Source organism: Cryptomeria japonica, chromosome 5 (genome assembly GCF_030272615.1).
Source record: "Cryptomeria japonica chromosome 5, Sugi_1.0, whole genome shotgun sequence".
In the NCBI taxonomy this organism is placed as follows: domain Eukaryota; kingdom Viridiplantae; phylum Streptophyta; class Pinopsida; order Cupressales; family Cupressaceae; genus Cryptomeria; species Cryptomeria japonica.
In genome coordinates this window covers 543,108,296-543,128,772 of record NC_081409.1, presented here as the reverse complement: position 1 = coordinate 543,128,772, position 20,477 = coordinate 543,108,296, and positions in this window count along the sequence as shown.

Sequence of the window (20,477 nt, the reverse complement as noted above, 5' to 3'; positions counted from 1 at the left end):
CCTTCCCATTTGGATGAGTAAAAATGTCTAAAGGTACTGACTTTGATATTGCCTTGATACTTTTGGATTTACATTGCAGCATTCCCAGTTGTTTCCAGATGATAGATGTACCATCATCTCCCACTCAGAAAAAGATGAAATACAGGTATGACAAATACCAAAATGAAGTCCCTCAGTCATAGGTTTCCTCCTCCCTTGATCATTTCAAGGATACTAAGATAGGGCATGTTGACATGTCCGAATTCATACAAAGGATTGAAGATCCGAAGGAGGGGGACATGCAACGGTTGTTGGACATCCATATCCATCATGCCACATCCTTTCTAGTTGCTGCCCTAGAACCAGAATTTGTTCTAGCATGTGCCCATCATTTTGATAAAAAGACACGAGTTATTAAAAATAATGATGGAGAAGTGATCATTCACCTAGATGCAGACGCTATAGAGAGGGTTTTCAAAATACCTTATGAAACCATCTATATAGAGATCTCCAAGCAAAGTGTAGCTGAATACTTTGCCAAGAGGGAGAAAGACTGTAAGCGTCATATCAATAAATGGATTCATGAACCTCGCACTGCGCTTACCAGATGGAGAAAGTTATATCGATCTGATTTCAAGAATGAGATCGGTGATACTATTACTCTTCTGAGTCGTATGATGGGATTGGAACATTCCAATATTTTTGAACCTTGGATGTACCAATTTATTATGTTAATAAGGTAGTCTCATCACATCTATTGGGGTGAGATCATCAGTGATGCTTTGTGTGAACAACTTGTAGTTGTCTCTACTACTTTCACCTTCTACATGAATTCATATCTCGTGTATATTGTTGTGTCACTTAGACATTTCCCATGTCTTTCCACCAAGGGTGACCGCATGCTTGTACCGGTTTGGGAATACTATGATCAGTTGCCCCTAAGATCAAGTAGGTCTCATTTCAGAAGGGTTCAGGATGCTTTCTTTGGTCATTACCTATGTCAATTTGACAAGAATCTGAAGAACAAAAGAGTCTCAGATGAAGCATGGGAAAGGGTGAAAGCATATGGTTGTTCGTTTCTCTAGTTTCCAACTTTTACCTACATGAGAGTTGGATGCTATGGCGAGTAGCCTTACATGCTCCCACGATACCCAACCGATAAGATTATTCTCATGGAATTGGGAAGATAGATCATGGCTGTGCATACACATCAGTCAGTTAAGCGCAAGGTTGGCATGGATATTTCTTCCAACAACCCATTGAAGATTGGTCAATATTCTCTAATGACTTCAATCAAGGCCAAGGCTATGGAGACTGAGTTGCAGGAAAAGAGACTCAAAAGATTCAAACCTAGAGCTAATTTCGATTACCGAGGCATGAAGGAAAAGATCAAGAAGACCTTCATCCATGTGCATCGGATAGAAGATATCTGGGTTGATCTCCGTATAGAAAAGGTGATTCGCAAGATGGATTACTGTCGACTCACCCCAGAAGAGATTATGGATCTAAACCTCGTGAATGTGCCACAAGGTAGGATTGATGATGGCAACATTCTTGATCCTGAGTTTGTTAATCAGAATGTTGATGAGGCTCCACTTCCTTCTATCCACTGGTCCCATAAGGAAGGCACTTCTATCTTGGATAGATTTCAGTCAGTTCTTGCCAATACCAATATCTGGCTTAAGAACAATGGTGTCAAGCTCATTAAGATTAAGGTTGGGAAAGAAGATGATTCTACAGGTCCTCTTGGGCGAAAGTGTGAAATTCAATTGGACAACAAAGAAGTGCATCCTCTTCTAGTGAAAGGATCAAACTACGAGTCAGTTGTGCAATAGTGCTTCCTCCCCAGGAAATAACAGTCCAAGGTAAGGAGAAACCATGGTTGGAAATTCATGTGATTGATCCTGAAGCTTCAAAGGAGGAAACTCAATTTGATAATGCTCCTTAGTCATTTTCTAGAGAGTCCCCATATAATTCTCTTTCTTCACTTCCGATTGAGGTACCCATGTTTCCTCCTGTGATAGATGTGAACTCTCAATCTGCCCCTTCAGTTTCAGAATCTCCGCAGGACGTTCTTCCACTTTCAGCAGCAGACCCATCTCAAGATCGTTCTCAGGAAAATTTGTTGAATATCTTTTCAGATGATCCTTCATATGCACCTTTATCTGATATTGATACTTCTATGAACTATTTTGATGAGTTCATGACGTCTTCATCATGTCCTATCATCACTCAGTAGGCTATGGTGGCTATTCAGACGTATACTTCTCCCAAGGTCACCACAGTCTTTCAAACAGAAACTACTTCTCCCTCTTTCGTAGAGTCATAATTAATGGCTTTACCTCCATGGCTCAGTTCCTTTACGGCAAAGAGGAAGAAGCAGGTGATCTCACCTGATGCCTTTGACTACCAATAGTTGAAACAATCAAAACCTAAAGCTGTTAAAAAGGCAAGGACAGTTTCGAGGGTGACCGTGGATGAAAATCAGATGAGAGTGATAGAAATCGCTGGACCAATATCATATAAACCAATTGAAGAAATGCAAGCAACTGATTATCAGATCACAAAAGTGCAATTGGGTAAGAAGACTCATGAGGTGATCAAACATGATGCTCAGCAAAAAGTGGCTACATTGGTACAACGGTATGATGAGGTTTTGACCAAGAAAGATCAGTTGGAAGTAGAGAATCGAAGACTCATGGCAGCCATCCAAAGAATTCCAGGGCTGTGCCATCAACTTTGTTAAACAGAAAAAAAATCCATTTTATCATAAATATATTCCTATTATCTTATGGCCATTTTAAATGGCCACCTGTTACAGTAAATCCATACTACTGCATGGTTTGGTGGTACATTTCCTTTCTTGCATGGTTTTATAGGCGTGAAGAAGTTAAAATCTAATGTAGTAGAGCATACTATTATGTCAAGACATAATATATTAGGGCTTGCATCTAAATAAGGTGCAATGGTTACACTGTAACCATTTATATAATTGAAGACTCATGGCAGCCATCCAAAGTATTTCTCTATCTTCAAATGGAGAAGGCCAAGTGGTTGTTTCTTCCAAGGCTAGTGAACCAATCCAAGGTATCAAGAGAGCTGCCCAAAAGGTTCAAGCCTTAGACACTTGGGTTGATCAATTGCATGACTTATGTTCACAAGTCATAAAACAGGTATTTGAAACAATGGTTAAATTGGAAATCATTGAAGATAAGTTGAATCAAGTCTTGGGTGTTTTTAAACTAAATTTGGAGAAGGTTGAGAGAAATTTAGTTTCCTGGCCAAAGATGCCTCAACAACAGTTGAGCATTCTTCAGGTGCATGACATAATTCCTTCTAGAGTCATGTACATTGAATATGAGGAATTTCTGGAGAACAAATCCCTTGTTCTCAAATCACTCATTGATGAAATTGATTAGACCTTAAAGTTTTGTACAACAGTCTTTCAAGATGTTACCTCCCACCGTAAAAAGGCATCCTATGACATTCTAAATCAGAATGATGAGTTGCTACCCGAGGAAGAAGTTCTTGCAGATCTGCAACTCAAGATTCATGATGAATGGAGAAGTGAGCAATTTTCAGTCGCCTCCATTCAAATATTGATTAAGTATCAAACTGAGTTGCAGGAAATCTGGTCCGCATTGGAAAACGGCAACTCTACGATATGCCAATGCCATGATGTTGTCGTAAAAACTAGGGTGGTGGCTATGAACACTCATGAGCCAGATTTTGATGAATTGCAGAAGGTTATTCGGAAGTTCGAATTGTTCATGTCTTCAAGAGCTGCAACTTAAGTGTTTTTAACACTTGGTTGTAAAATTTCAAAATTGTAGTTTCCCTTTCGAAAAGTTTACTTGTAAAAGCATTTTTGTAATTGCAATTTTTCATCACTTGCATTTTTGTAATTGCAAGTAGGCAGGTTACAAGTTAATTTGAAATAGGACTTGTAACCTTGAATAAGTCTTAATTAGTTGTTGAAATGGTCTTGGTGGTTGAGGGAATTTCTCAAGTTAGTTAGGATCCTCCCACCTTTTTCTCAAGGCTCCTCTCCTATAAATAGAAGAGAGGGTCCTTTGTAATCTTTATCTTTTGGGAAAGCAAGCAAAAACTCTGCCAAATTTACAGCAAGAAGTCTTTGAGCTTATGTACGTGAATTGAAGGTTTTGAAGAATAATAAAGAAGGATTACTCAAGTTTTGAGTCTTTGAGCTACATGTTTGAGTTTGAATCTTTTTATTTCTTCCGTGCAAAGTGTTTCTAAAGGAGCTTAGTCTAATCTGATTTGAAGTCTTTGAGCTGCAAGTAAAGAAGATTAATTAAAATAGGAAAATCTCTAGAAGGAGCAACAAGTCTTTGAGCTTGCGTCTATTCTTGAGGAAAAAATATTGTTTGATAAGAAATAGCAGCAAGTCTTTGAGCTTGCATTAGTTCTTGTCTTTGTGTTGAAAGAATAGATTATTCTAGTCTTTGAGCTGTTGTCTTTTATTCACTGTAAAATTTAGTATAGCAAAGGGTAGATATAACTTCCAATAGTCAAGTCTTTGAGCTTGATAATGCTGTCCCGTCCCGAAGGAAGTGATAGGAGTCTTTGAGCTTTCAGGAAACTTCATTTCCTTTCTCTCATTTTCATTTGAAGTTGTTACCATTATTATACATTTTCTTGCTATCACTTTTCTAAAGAGAGAAAAGGATATAGGCTTCCTTGAAGAAAGAAGGAAGACTGCTGTCCCATCCTATTTTTATTTCAGTTTTAGATAGATAGGGGGAGACTTCCCTTAATCAGGAGAGTTTCATACTCACACAACTGTGGTTGAAGCCACAATTTTGTTTGCTTTCACAAGTGTACAAAATTATCAGGCAACAGGAGGGTAAGAACCCAATTGCCACTTGGAAAGGAATGCTAGCCAAGGTGAAAGAAGCCTATATCCCTGAAGACTATGAATTTCAATTGCACGAGAGGAGATAAAACTTGAGATAAAGAGAACTTGATGTGAGCAGCTACACTGGGGAATTTCAGAAGTTGTGTTTGAGATCTAAGGTGGTGGAAGATGAAAGCATCAAGGTAGCCAGGTACTTGAATGGCTTGAGATGGAATATACAAGAAGAGTTGAGTTTGTTGTGTCCTAGTACTGTTCATAAGTGCTATCACTTGGGACTCAAGGTGGAAGAGAAGAGTAAAAAGAAATAAGAGCAAAGCAACAGAGGTAGAGGTAGGGAAAGAGATGGCAGAGGTAGATATGGTGGAAGAAGTGTAGACCAAATATCCCAAGGGGAATCCAAGTTGGTATAGTAAAGTGGGGATTCCAATAGCAAAAGCAGCTATAGAGGAAGGGGATCTAACAACTCTAGTAGAGGAAGGTCTAGTGGATCAAGAAGAGGGTCCTATTTTGCCACAATGAAGTGTTACAATTACCATCAACTTGGACACCCAGCCTATAGATGTCCTGAGAAGTCTTCTTCATCCCAAGGAGGTGAGAGAAGAGTAAGCTATATTCAAGAAGATGCAACAAACATGAAGGCATCGGAAGTGAGTTTAGATTCTGAGGTTGGAGAGAATCTCATGGTGAGAAGAGTCTTTATCAAAGAACCAGTTAAGGAGGAACCTAGCCAAAGAATATCCTTGTTTAAGAGAAAATGAAAGATTATGAGTAAAGTGTGTAGAGTGGTGGTGGATTCAGGTTTCACTGATAACATAGTGTCAAAAGAAGCAGTAAGTAAGCTCAACCTACAAAGAACCCCACATAGTGATCCTTATAGGGTTACTTGGCTCAACAAGGGGCAACATGTTCTAGTGAATGAACAAACTTGGGTGGAGTTCACTATAGGAGGCTACAAGGACAAAATCTTGTGTGACATCTTGCCAATGGATGCTTGCCACCTACTCCTAGGTAGGCCTTGGTAGTTTGACATAAAAGCAATACACCATGGGGAAAAGAATGACTATACTTTTCAAAAAGATGGGATCACCTATAAAATTTAGTCCATAGGAGACCAAGAAGAGGGCAGATCAAAAGGTCCCAATATGCTGCTGGTTGGTGAGAAGGAGTTTATTAATACTCTCAAGGAAGGAGAAGGAGCGGGGTTTGCACTTGTAGTAAAACCAAAAGAAGAAAGCAAGGAGAAGAAAGTATGCATTCCCAATGAAGTGCAACAGATTCTAAATCAGTTTAAGGACATTATTAGTGATGGAACACCTGCAAAATTGCCTCCTCAACATGCCATAAGTCACCAAATTGACTTCATACCTAGAGCCTCATTACCTAATAAGGCAGCTTATAAAATGACACCGAAGCAGAATAAAGAGATATCTAAGAAAATACAAGAACTCTTGGATAATGGTCTGATAAGGAAGAGCATCATCCCATGCGCAATTCCCACTATTTTGGCCCCAAAGAAAGGAGGTACTTGGAGAATTTGCACTGATTCTAGAGCTATCAACCGGATTACTATTAGGTATAGATTTCCCATCCCAAGAATTGAAGATTTGATGGATTGTTTAGGAGGTGCTGAATACTTCACCAAGATAGACCTCAAGAGTGGTTATCACCAAATTAGAATCAAGGAGGGAGATGAATGGAAGACAACATTCAAGACCACATAAGGACTCTATGAATGGCTTGTTATGTCATTTGGACTCACAAATGCCCCTAGCACATTCATGAGACTCATGAACGAAGTATTCAAGAATTATATTGGTAAATTTGTTGTTGTTTATTTAGATGACATCTTGATTTTTAGCAAGTTTAAAGATGAACATCTTAAGCATATAAAAATTGTATTGAAGAAATTATGTGATGAGAAACTAACCATCAATTTGGAGAAATGTGAGTTCATGAAACAAGAGTTGGTATATCTTGGGTTTGTAATCTCAAGTGGTGATTTGAAGATGGATACCTCTAAGGTGGAAGCCATAATTAGTTGGCCTACACCTAGGACAACAATTAAAGTATGGAGTTTTCATAGCTTGGCACAATTTTATAGGAAGTTCATCAGAGGCTTCAATGAGATATGTGCACCTATGCTTGATACAATCAAAGGAGGTGTGAAGGCTAAGTTTTAATGGACACAAGAAGCACAAAGAGGAGTTGATCTCTTGAAGACAAAGGTGGCTACTCAACTGGTACTAGTTCTTCCAAGCTTTGACAATCTCTTCACCATTGAATGTGATGCAAACAATATAGCAGTTGGAGCAGTCTTAAGTCAAGACAATAGACTGGTTGCATTTTTTCAGTGAGAAGCTCAATGATGCCAAGAAAAGGTATTCTTATTATGATTTGGAGTTATATGCACTTGTTAAATCACTTAGGAAATGGAGACATTATTTATTGCCTAAAGAATTTGTGGTTTATATTGACAATCAAGTTCTTAGTTTCCTCAATTCACAAGAAAAGTTGAATCATAGGTATATCAAATGGGTAGAGTATTTGCAGTCATATACTTTTACCATTAAGCATAAAAAAGGACAATGTATATAGTTGTTAATGCGTTAAGTAGAAAGTTGCTAACAGTGCAAGAAGTGCAGCTCAAGAGCATTGGGGTGGATAGTTTCAAGGGGTTATACCAAGATGATGAAGACTTTGCCGCCATCTACAAGGTTTGTCAAGAGTTTAGAAATCATTTTCATGGTGAATATGCATATTTTACCTTACAAGATGGTCTTTTGTTTAAAGGAGGACAACTTTGTGTACCTAGAGGGTCCATGAGAGAAAATTTGATGCAAAAGAAGTATAATGGTTGCTTAAGTGGACATTTTGGATTGAATAAGACTTTGAAACTTGTCCAAAGATTCTACTATTGGCCTAAGATGCAAAGGGATATCAGAAAATATGTGGAGCAATGTGTGGTTTGCCAAAGAGCCAAGGTTACTTCTTCTAATTTTGGTCTTTATCAGCCCTTGTCTATCCCTAATTGGCCATGGGAATGTGTAGGTATTGATTTTGTTGTTAGTTTGCCCAAGACCAAATCAGGTTTTGATAGTATCTATGTTGTGGTAGATAGATTTAGCAAAATGGCCCATTTTATTCCATGTAAGGTGACTCATGATGCTAGTCATATTGCTCATTTGTTTTTTCAAGGAAGTCATTAAGATTCATGTCTTACCTATCTGCATAGTATCAAATAGAGATGCAAAGTTTATTGGTCATTTTTGGAAGACTTTATGGCAGTGATTGGGTACTAACTTGTCTTTCAGTTCAGCCTACCATCCCCAAATGGATGGCCAAACAGAAGTGGTTAATAGAACACTTGGAAACCTTCTTAGGTGTTTGACAAAGGAGTATGGACAAGCTTGGGATCAGATCATCCATCAAGCTAAGTTTGCCTACAATGATAGTGTGAATAGATCAACCAACAAGAGCCCTTTTGAGATAGTTTATGGCCTTCATCCCATAGGTGTTTTGGAGCTCAGAGATGTCAGGAATATGGGACAACAAAGTGGACATGATATGGACATGGCTCAATCCATGCAATATATTCATGAGCAGGTTATGACAACCCTACTAGACACTTCTCAAAAGATCAAAGATAAAGTAGATGAAAAGAGAAAGGATATGCAATTTGTTGTTGGGGAATTGGTCATGGTTCATTTGAAAAAAGAAAGGCTTTAGAAAGGCATCCCTATTAAACTTCAGATGAGGAGGATTGGACCTTGTAAGGTCTTGGCCAAGTATGGAAACAATGCCTACAAACTAGACCTACCTGGAGACATGGCTTTATCTCCTATATTTAATGTTGCAGATTTGGTGCAGTATAAGGGCACACTTCCAAAGGAATGTAGCAGAGTATCAGAGGTCTCTCAATCAATTTTGGACCTTCCCTTACCACCTGCAACCATGCCACAAGCCGAGAAAGTATTGGATTCTAGAGTTCTCAAGAAGACAAGGCACACTGCCTATATGGAGCATTTGGTCCAATGGAAGCACCTTCTAGCATCCGAGGCTACTTGGGTACCTGAAGAAGAATTTTCTAAGCTTGGTATTCCCTTTTCTATGTTGCCTCAAGGAGTCACTTGACTTCTTTCTCATTGGGGGAGTATGGTGCAAGAGCACCTAACTTTTAACCATTTTGTTGATGCATTTTTCAGATTTTGGTGTGATAGTCCATTTTTTGGATTAGGTGTTTGAATAATGGACTACTCAGAAGTCCACACATGTGTTTGATAGTCATTTGAAAGGTGATTGTCACCAAGGTTGTGTGTTTTTCTCAAATTTTTGCCTATGAGCCCTTGTAAGCCTAAAATGGCATAAATTTGCATTATGATGTAAAACGTCTTGTAAAGCCTCATTGGGAATTTAGGCATGTCATTTTGATGTTAGGGAGTCATCCTAGGAGGTTTAGTTTGAGTGGAAAGGCATAAAAGACCAAAAAAATGCACATTTGAGCAAAAGTTATCAATGTTGCTTGACAACTTTTTGCAACTTTTTGAACAACTTTGCATTTTTGAGCAAATTGGTGGTTAGGCAACTGATGAAGATTTGGCTATGACCAAAATGGCATATAAAATTCTCTTATAATGATTGTACAGGGGTTGGAAAATCTTTGAGCAAGCTTGAATAGATTTTGAAGACAATTTCTAGATTTTACCTTGTAATTTTGTCATTTTTGTAGCAGCAGTCCATACCAAATGGATTGACCTTGCTACTATTGTTTCATGGTGGTTTAGTGAATGTTATTGTAGTCACATAAATCTGTCCACTTAATTAAATGAATATTTAATATTTATTTGATTATTTAACCATCAATCAATAATTAACTAAATTAATATATTTAATTAATTCATCTTAACCCCCTTCTCCTATTAATTAAATAAATTATTCAATTTATTTGATTTAATTCACTTAACCAAATTTAGACCATTAATTAAATAAATAAATCATATTTGTTTAATTAAATCTTCTCTCACATTTAAATAAATTAATATTTATTTAAATATCTATCCAAATGCAAATTACACCATTTAATTGAAATAAATGATTTTATTTCAATTGAAAATCCCAAAATTCCTCCCACTTGCATTCTCCTACAAAATCCACTTGCATGCCTAAATCCCTTCTAGATTCTTCTAACTCCTTCTAATTAGCCTAATCTTATCCTAGTCATTGTCACATTCCTAAATAAAAGGAAGTCACTTCTCAAAAACCTCCAAAGTCTTCAATAACCATTAAAGGCTTTATGTATTTAAATGGTTAACCTCTAAAGTCTTCCAAACCATTAAAGGCTCTTACATAACCATTTATGGTTAACTCACCTTTTACCTTTGGTTAGAGACTTTCCTCTAACTTAACCATCCTTTTGACTCATGGGTCTCTTCAAAGCATTTATTTATTTGACTAAGGTAACCATTTAACCCTTGCACATTCATTTATCCCTTGGATAAAAAGAATATCCATTAACCTAACCCTAACCCAACCCCCTAGGGTAACCATCATGTCCCCTCAAGCATTTTATGCTCCTTATCTCTCCTCTCAAGCTTCCTCATGGTGACACTTGTCAACATGGGATTGGGTTGAAAGTCTCACATGGATTGAATATCTTTCAATCCTAACCCTTATTAAGATTGCTCAATCTTAACCCTTCATTTCCCCATTTCTTCTATAAATAGAACCCTTCTCCTCAAGCAAAGAAGGAAGAATTAGAGTATTGTTGTTATACTGGTATTAGCATAGATATTTTTCATAGCATCACTATCTACACTTGCATAGCATTTGTTTATCATTTTCAACCATCTTGAATCTCCATATGGCATCCATGGCTAGTGCTAAAAGCTGAGAGCTACACTCATGTGGAACTTGGAGAGGAGGGGAACAAGGGAGGAGCAACTATGAGCATCTTGATTAGCATTTGGAGGAATATAGTTTATCTATTCTATGTTTGTATGCTTTCTATTTCATGCTTAATATCTCTCTTGATATGCCTGTTTAGGATAATATTTTGTTGCTAACACTAACGTTTGTTTCTTGTGCTCTTGTGTGTGTTGCCATCAAACAAATTTTCTAATCCTTTTTGCAAAGCATCATTTGGTGAACCCGACATGAATCAAAGAGCAATCATTTTGAAGACTACTAACTTTTGAATGTTTTAACTGACACACAGGTCATTCTCTTGGGCTTTTGTTCTCAGTTTAGCGCCTTCGCAAATTGATACTTTAGCACTATTGTCTATACTATTGCTCTTTCATGTTAAATAGCGCTTCTGTTTTCACACTGAGTAGAGCTATTGTAACAGAGAGTTGTAAGAAAATTCCTTGTAACCGAAAACCAAAATTTTTAGGCTTGTAGAAGCCCACCAAAACATGCAGATTTTTCTAACTAATTATCTTTTGTGCAGGTTTTAACTAACCCCTACAATAGGATTTTTTTTTAGCAATTTTAGCTTAGGAAATAAATTTGTTCATATTGCTAACTTTGTCTTTCAAGTTAGGATAAAATAAATTCATTTTCCTTTTGGGTTAAAATTAACTACACTTTCATTTGGAGTTTTAAAAAGAACCACATCTTTCGTTTAGAGCTCTAAAAAGAATCACACTCGTTCAAAGTTAAAAAGAATCACAAAAACAAACACACAAAATTATTTTTTGCAAAGTTAGGAACAAATTCTTTTGGTGCTTAAAATCAACAAGGAAAATTTTATTTCTTGCATCAAACTAAAATTCACAATCAACACTTCATTTTGTGCAAGTTAAAAAGAATACCCAATTTGTCAAAGTTGTTCTCAAATCAATTTACTTCAAGCAAAAATGTGCTCTTAATTCAGTTGACCAGGATTTCCAATTCCTAGATTACAACACATTTTGCCATTGAAGGATAAAAAGAACACCATGACTGTTGGAGCAACATCTCCAATTAGATAGAACATCATTGCAATGACAAGTTAAAAAGAACAAGTGCATTTCGTGTTTAGCACACTTGTACAAAAAGAGTTTGTCGAGTGGTCCTACTTCTAACACACACTATCCTCTCCCTTGGCTTTCGTGGTCCTAGGTGCAAGAGAAAAGTGTTAGTAACACTCAAGTTTTATCTTTTTAAGAGAGGCCTGCCAAGAGATCGATCACTCTTGGGAATGACCTCGCACGGTAAATCCTTCGAGCCTCTATAGAAATCAGGTGAGAGCGAAAGTTGTGGCCTTGGGTATAGCTGTTCCTACAATGTAACTTGCCGAAAGGACAAATGGGCCCCACCACAAGTTACAAGGCTCTTAAGTGAGTCACTGCAGAATGAACTTATGTCCAAAAACATCAAAAAATACTAAACACCTTTAAGTAGTAGCCCACCCGTTCTATTGATTGAGGATATTTGTGATAAATTCAGTGCAAGAGCATAGAAGGTTTTGCTCCCAAGACACTCACCATACATATTTCCTTGAGTAGAAACATAGCTTTTTGAATGGTTACTTGTAGCCTGATAAAAGTGGTGACTCCCCCATCATAGGGATCATCTATTTGTTATGCTCGTGCTAGACTTAGTATATCACATCCTTACCTGCCACAACAGGATTCATAAGGTATGTAGTACCAAAGTTGAAGAAATATCAAGATGTGGGCTGAACTTATCGCAACTGGCCATTTGACCTTAGGGATAAAGAGTGTTTGAAGTGTTTTCATTTTGAGTCAAGACCAGTACAAATTGAGCCGACTTCAGGCTTTGGAAAACACCTAAAATACATTTAAAGGAAAGGGTCATAAAAAGCCCAAGGATTGGGTTGATCTAGACCCACACCTACTTGTGCCTTTTGAGGCAACATTCTTGTGTTTGTGTGCTTGATTTGTTTTCTTGTCAAAGAAAAATAAAAAATCAGTTCCAAAAACAAAATATTCATCCAACACAAACATTTTTCAGAAACCAACAAAGGATTAAAATCAAACAGCAAAAGTATCAAACTATATGACCATTCTTCACATCTTGAGAAAAAAGAATCTTCATCAACACATCAACTTGAAGAAAAGACCATTAAGCTCAAAAGCTCTTATCAAAAGGAGGAAATTATTCTATCTTGATAGAAAAGTCTTTGTCTCTAATAGAGCGTTTCTACGTCACATGTGTCTCTATCTTCAAGGGAAATCAAACGAGTTTGATCAAGAGTCATTAAATCACTGAGATTTTATGCAATATCACGCTTTGAGTTATCACAAAAACAAAGGAGGCAAGATAAATCCTGACTTCTTTCCAGACATTTGCATCACATATAACGTAGCTCGGGAAGAACCATCAACTCCCGAAAGAGAAGAAGAAGAATTTGTCCCATATGTGACACAAAGCTTTTATTGAAGTTAACATTTCATCCATTACCACATTCACATCATCACTCGGTTTCAACTCTCAAAACATTAAGAGGTTTTTGTCCTAAGTTCTATTTCAAAATATTGCTTGAACCAAACACAAACAAATCACTTTTAGATTGTCTCTACATCTAGGATAAACTCATCCTAAGAGACATTTCTACGCAGGTTAAAACTAGTCTATGAGTGAATCCTCTCATTACTAGGTAGTTGAATCTGTAACACATCTCATATTCCTCTACACCTTATCACATCAAATTTTGTCAATCAAACACAACAAGCAATTCAAGAAGGAACTTTGGTAACATCTACCTTTAGTGCTAGGGATCCATATGCAAAGCACCCCACCAAACATAAATCTCTCATTTCATCAACAACTCATCATCATTTTCACCAGAATTCAACAAAATCTTATAAACGAAATGGCTCACACCAGATCAAGAACTAGACAACTAGAGATCGAAGAAGAGGAGGATGAAAATCTCAATGATTTTCATGAGGCCTTTGGAGGAGGCACAAATGTTGAAGATTCCTAATCATCAAGGGAATCCTCGTCAATGGTTTATTAATCCATTTCTTATTTTTCTATACATTGGGGCAACCGAATACATCTTTCTTCTAATCCACAAAACTCCAACAAAAAAAAATTCGAAATATCCAAAAAAAAAAAAAAAAATCGACAAAATTAAATAAAAATTGAAAATCAAAGCATGAACGCATGGCTCATCCATCAATTCAACAACAATAAGACTCTCAAAGTCTATGATCAAACTAATCACATGTCTTGTTAATCGACTCATCACTCAAAATCTATCAACATCAACATGTCTTATACAGGGATAGGTACACTCGAAACCAGACATATCGATCTTATACGAGGTACTCACTCTTTGAAACCAAACATTTTTATCAATCATCAAACAAAACAAAACAATGACATAGATCAGTATGACTGCTGGATTTTGTTCTAGTTAGCCTTATCTTTATTAGTATGACATTCTAACATCTCATATCATACATCTCATTTTCAATAAACATCTCATATCATACATCTCATTTTCAAGGTACATCTCATCATCATCATCTAGTCACATTCATCTTGCATCCATCACATGCATATCTGTCACATCATCATCATGGAATCTTTATTTACTTTCATATCTTCATGATTCTTCCAACTCTCATCTACCATGTCTTATACAGGATGTATCTTTCTTGAAACCAAACATTTTGATCAAGTCTTATACAGGATATATCATTCCTGAAACCAGACGCCTTGATCATCTTTGTCTTACACAAGAGGTGTCATTCCTGAAACCAGACTCGATCCCAATCTTATCAATTATATCTAACCTTTTCATCTGATCCATTATACCATGTCTTATACAGGATGTATCTTTCTTGAAACCAGACATTTTGATTAAGTCTTATACAGGATGTATCTTTCCTGAAACCAGACGCTTTGATCATTTTTGTCTTATACAAGATGTATCTTTCTTGAAACCAGACATTTTGATCAAGTCTTACATAGGATGTATCTTTCCTGAAACCAGATGCTTTGATCATTTTTGTCTTATACAGGATGTATCTTTCCTGAAACCAGATGCTTTGATCATTTTTTATACAAGATGTATTTTTCCTGAAACCAGACGCTTTGCTCATCTTTGTCTTATACAGGATGTATCTTTCCTGAAACCAGACATTTTGATCATCTTTGTCTTAGACAGGATGTATCTTTCCTAAAACTAGACACTTTGCTCATTTTTGTCTTATACAGGATATATATTTCCTGAAACCAGACACTTTGATCATTTTTGTCTTATATAGGTGGTGTCATTCCTGAAACCAGACTTAATGTCAATCTAATCAATCTTGTCAAACCCATGCATGTCATCAACTATTCACTCTTCTATCTTTAAAATAACTTTCTTCTTCTTTCAAGATATCATTCATGCCTTTGGTGCACGAACGATCTCTCGAGGGGGGAATTATCATATCGCATCTCTATATCAATTTCATATCAGTCTCATATCAACTGTTCATATCAAATCAATTCTTTATATTTACAGCACCCACAATCCCATCAGTAGCATCAGTAGTACCAAGTACGCCAATCCAAATACCAACAACACCAATAATCCTACCTGCAAAACCCATAATCCCACTAGCAGTACCCACTATACCCATAGCACCAATAAAATAACCCGCAACACCAATAATCCCACCGATCAAACCAACAACCCCATCAGCAGCAACCATAACATCAATAACACCATTAGCAGTAGCAACTATATCAGAATTCCCAGTAGTATCAACAACACTGGCAATTCCAGCAGAAGCAGCAGAGTCAGCAACACCAATGCTCCCCGTATCAGATTCATTGATCCCCATAATCCTTCTTGTAGCACTAATCATTTCATCTACAAAACTGGTCACACTTGCAGTGTTTAACTCAAAGGACATCCCAGTATGGTATAGTAATCGGATACTGGAAAGTGACTCAGAGACCGACTCACATGAATGGGAATTTGATTCCATCCAGCTTAATACTTCAAATGAGGAAGACACATCACTACCTCCACCTCGCAAAGACATCCCTATTTACAGAGAAGCACAGATAAAGACCTCTTGGGTTCCTAAGCTGGAAACTTCTTCCATAGACCCTACATCACATCCTACGCCTGATTCTGATAGGGAGAGTACCATCAATGACCTTCACCACAATGTCTTAACCCTCACTGACACATGTAACGAACTTAACCTAATCGATGAGGTAATGCTCATTATCCATCTGGAACTCATCGAATGGAACCATCCTAATCCCCCATGCCTTGACCACTTCCAAAACAATGAGGCGATCATTGAATTTTTGGAATTACAAGATAACATACCAAGCGGGGATCACAAAGCTGGATTCACCATTGAACTTAATAGCGCAACATACTTCAGGGTGGATGCCAAACCTTTTAGCCGCAAAAATATAATAATAAAACATGGATCTTCCAGTGAAAACCACACGGTGGCACTATTTGATCCCACAAATGTAAAAAGAAAGAGCGTATCTAATGGTGAAAACCTCTTTGAGGCGCCAGAGGATGAAAGGTTTGACATTCTCCCTTCTAGTACACAACATGAACGATCAACAATTCTCATCGAGGAAACCAAAGAATACAACGTGAGGACTCCTAAAACTCCTCACCACATACATCTGACATCTCTTTTAACTTTAGAGGAACAACCCAAGTTTGTCGAATTCTTCCAGAAGCGTCATATTAACTTTGCATGGTCATATGCAGACATGCCTGGTCTTGATCCTGATTTAGTCATGCATCACCTCATCATAGTAGAGGGAGCTAAGCCTGTCAAGCAGAAGCTTCGCAAGATGCATCCTCAGATTGCAGTACTAGTCAAAGCAGAACTTAAGAAACTCCTAGATGTTGGTTTCATTAGACCAAATGATTATACAGACTGGATATCCAACATTGTGCCTATCGGTAAACCAAATGGGGGCATTTGTATCTGTACTGACTTCAGAGATCTGAACAAGGCATGTCCTAAGGATGACTTCCCCCTACCAAACATTGACATCATAGTGAACCTAACAGCAGGACATGCCATGCTTTCACTCATGGATAGTTTTTCAAGATACAATCAGATAAAGATCGCACCAGAGGATCAACATAAGACAGTCTTCACATGTCCATGGGGAACATACTGTTGGAATGTAATGCCTTTTGGTCTAAAGAATGCAGGAGCGACCTATCAAAGAGTAATGACCACCATCTTTCATGACATGATGCATACTATAATGGAAGATTATGTTGATGACTTACTAGCAAAATCACTAACAAGAGAAGGTCATCTGGAAATATTAGAGAAATTATTTAACAGACTAGAACAATATCATGTTCGACTCAACCCAAAGAAATGTGTCTTTGGAGTAACCTTAGGGAAGCTTTTAGGATACATTGTCTCAAGCAAAGGCATTGAGGTTGATCCTGAAAAGGTCAAAGCAATCATGGACATGCCACCAAAGAACATCAGTCAGCTAAGGACATTACAAGGACAGCTATAATCAATTCAGAGATTCATTGCACAACTGGTAGATAAGTGTCACCCGTTTACACACCTGTTACACAAGGACATCCAATTTCAATGGGATACTAGATACCAACAAGCATTCCAAATGCTTAAAGACTATCTCATGAATACACCATTGTTGGTCCCACCAGATCCGAGTAAGCCTCTACTACTCTATATATCAGCAACTAATACAACATTAGGAGTGCTATTGGCTCAACACAATGCAGAAGGCAAAGAGTGTGCTATATACTACATCTCTCGCACAGTGGTTGTTTATGAACTCAATTACACACCTATTGAGAGAGCTTGCCTAGCAGTAATCTTGGTAGCCACTAAACTGAGGCACTATCTATTAACACACAAGGTATAACTCATTGCAAATATTGATCCACTCAAGTACTAACTCAGTAAAGCCGCATTGACTGGCCGCTTGGCCAAATGGGTGATGATTCTAAGTGAATTTGACATCGAGTATGTGGACCATAAAGCTATCAAGGGCCAAGTTATTGCAGATCAATTAGCCGATTCTCCTCTCATAGGCGATCATCCTCTCATTTCCAATTTTCCAGATGAAGAGATATTCATGATCACAACAACACAACCATGGAAACTATACTTTGATGGTTCATACACTAGGCATGGCTCGGGGGTAGGCATTCTGTTTATCACACCTCAAGGTGACAAAATCCTGAAGTCTTACAGGCTCACATTTCCATGCACTAGCAACATAGCTGAATATGAGGCCTTGATCACAGGACTCAGGCTAGCCATACAATGGAAGTTACAAGAACTGCAAGTATATGGCGACTCCCAACTAGTCATTTGACAAGAAATCGATGAATATCAGACCAAAGATGACAAACTCATGCCGTACAAGCAAATGGTGGACAGGCTAAAGGAATCATTTACAACTATCACCTTTGAGCATATACCAAGAGATCAAAATCGAGTTGCTGACACTATAGCTACTATTGCATCTCTCCTAGATCTTCCAAAAAATTCAACATGCTATGAGTTCTTGGTCGAACAGCTTTGGATTCCCACTTATGATATTCGCGAATCTGAGATGATTTGTCGCCTTGTCGGTTCTAAATCCCCATGGTACGGTGAGTTCTACACCTACCTCTATGATCACACCCTTCCTCCCAACGAATCGAATAACCAACGTAAAACCTTCATTCGCCAAACCGCTCGATATACCATTATTGTTGAAACCCTATACCAATGCAGTCTTGATGGTACTCTCCTTTGATGTTTGGAACATGATGAGATAATAAATGCCTTGAAAGAGGTACATGAAGGAATTTGTGGAACTCATGCAAGTGGCCCGTCACTAGCCAAGAAGATCATACGAGCTGGATACTATTGGCCATACATGGAAAAAGACTCATACTACTTTGTCAGAAAGCGCAAGAAATGCCAAGCTCATGGCCACTTGATACATGTACCAGCACAAGAATTGCAACCAATCACAACATCATGGCCCTTTTGTCAATGGGGACTTGACCTTGTGGGTAAAATCCATCCCTCTTCATCCAACGGCCACAAATTCATTATTACTGCCACCGAATACTTCACAAAGTGGATCGAAGCTGTTCCACTTACCCAAGTCACCAGTAAGCAAATTGCCTCATTCATTCTCAATTACATCATCTGCTGGTATGGTGTACCCATGTCCATCATCACAGATAACGGTCTTCCTTTCAAAAATTAGGATGTCCATGAACTCTGTGAGAAATTTCACATCCAACACCGCTTTTCCACTCCCTATTACCCACAAGGCAATGGTAAGGCTGAAGCATCAAACAAGAACATATTGAGAATCCTAAAGAAGATAGTCAATGATGCCGGCCGTGATTGGCTGTTCAATTGAATCCAGCACTATGGGCATATCGAACTAGCATTCGAACCCCTACAGGCGCAACTCTCTACTCATTGGTCTATGGTGCAGAAGCTATTTTACCTATTGAGGTTAAGATACCATCACTACGGGTTTCCTTGCACAATCTCATCGATGATGATGCATACAGAGTATCCCATCTCCAAGACTTAGAGCTACTTGATGAGAAACGACAAGCTGCATACAATCACCTCAAAGCCTATCAGCAGTGCATGAGCAAAAGCTATAATCATCGAGTTCGACCTTGTACATTTGAGGTAGGTGATCTTGTTCTTTGAGAGAATCCTCATAACCAACCAAATCGAGAACATCAGGGAAAGTTTGAATCGAACTGGATGGGTCCATATTTTATCACTGCTGTATTTGGGTCCGGGGCATATTAGTTGGCTACTTCAGAAGGAGAATCGCTAGCAGATCCAATCAACAACATGCACCTAAAACGGTTTTATACCTAAAAGTTGTATAGAGCATCAGGCACCCCATACATACCATAAAAACACCAAAAATATTCAGAAAAATGTCCCAAAGAAAATACAAAAACATCAAAATAGTAAAGAGAAATCATACATCCAAACGGTGAACAACCACTCTGGTGGCACCTTGGGTAAGCATGATGGTGAAAACCTGGCAAACAGGCACCACTCGTAAAGGCTATGGCTCCATTGTCTTTCAGGCTTATTGCGATCACATTCATTACATACACACATCCATCTGTCCAAACCATGGCTTGATATTGATCTGCAATCAAGAAAAGTACTTCATCCGTCTGGCATCCCGCTTTTTCATAGTCATGTCTAAACTGGGGGAAAAACCCTTAATCTAGTTTGATGGAAGTGGATATGACATTGTTTTGTGACTCACTGAGTTCTTCATTCAAAACTGTCTCACAAAATACCAAAAACATTAAAAAACAATCACAAAATACCAAAAACATTCAAAACTATCTCACAAAATCCAAAAACATGATAAAACATCAAGACAAACAAAAACATGGCAACACACTATACATACGATTTTTTCAAAATAGATACCAAACAAAACATTGTGAAATACTCCAACGATGACCGCTTATCACATCGACCAAACATTCAACATCAAACATGCAAACTGTCTAAACAAGGATACATCCTTCCTTACCAAAACAAAGACAAGATGACATTTTCTTTGACAAGAAATTTTGTTTAAGCTATCAAGTACTTGGTTGATTTGTAGGTTATTCATTCGTTTATATATATATATATAT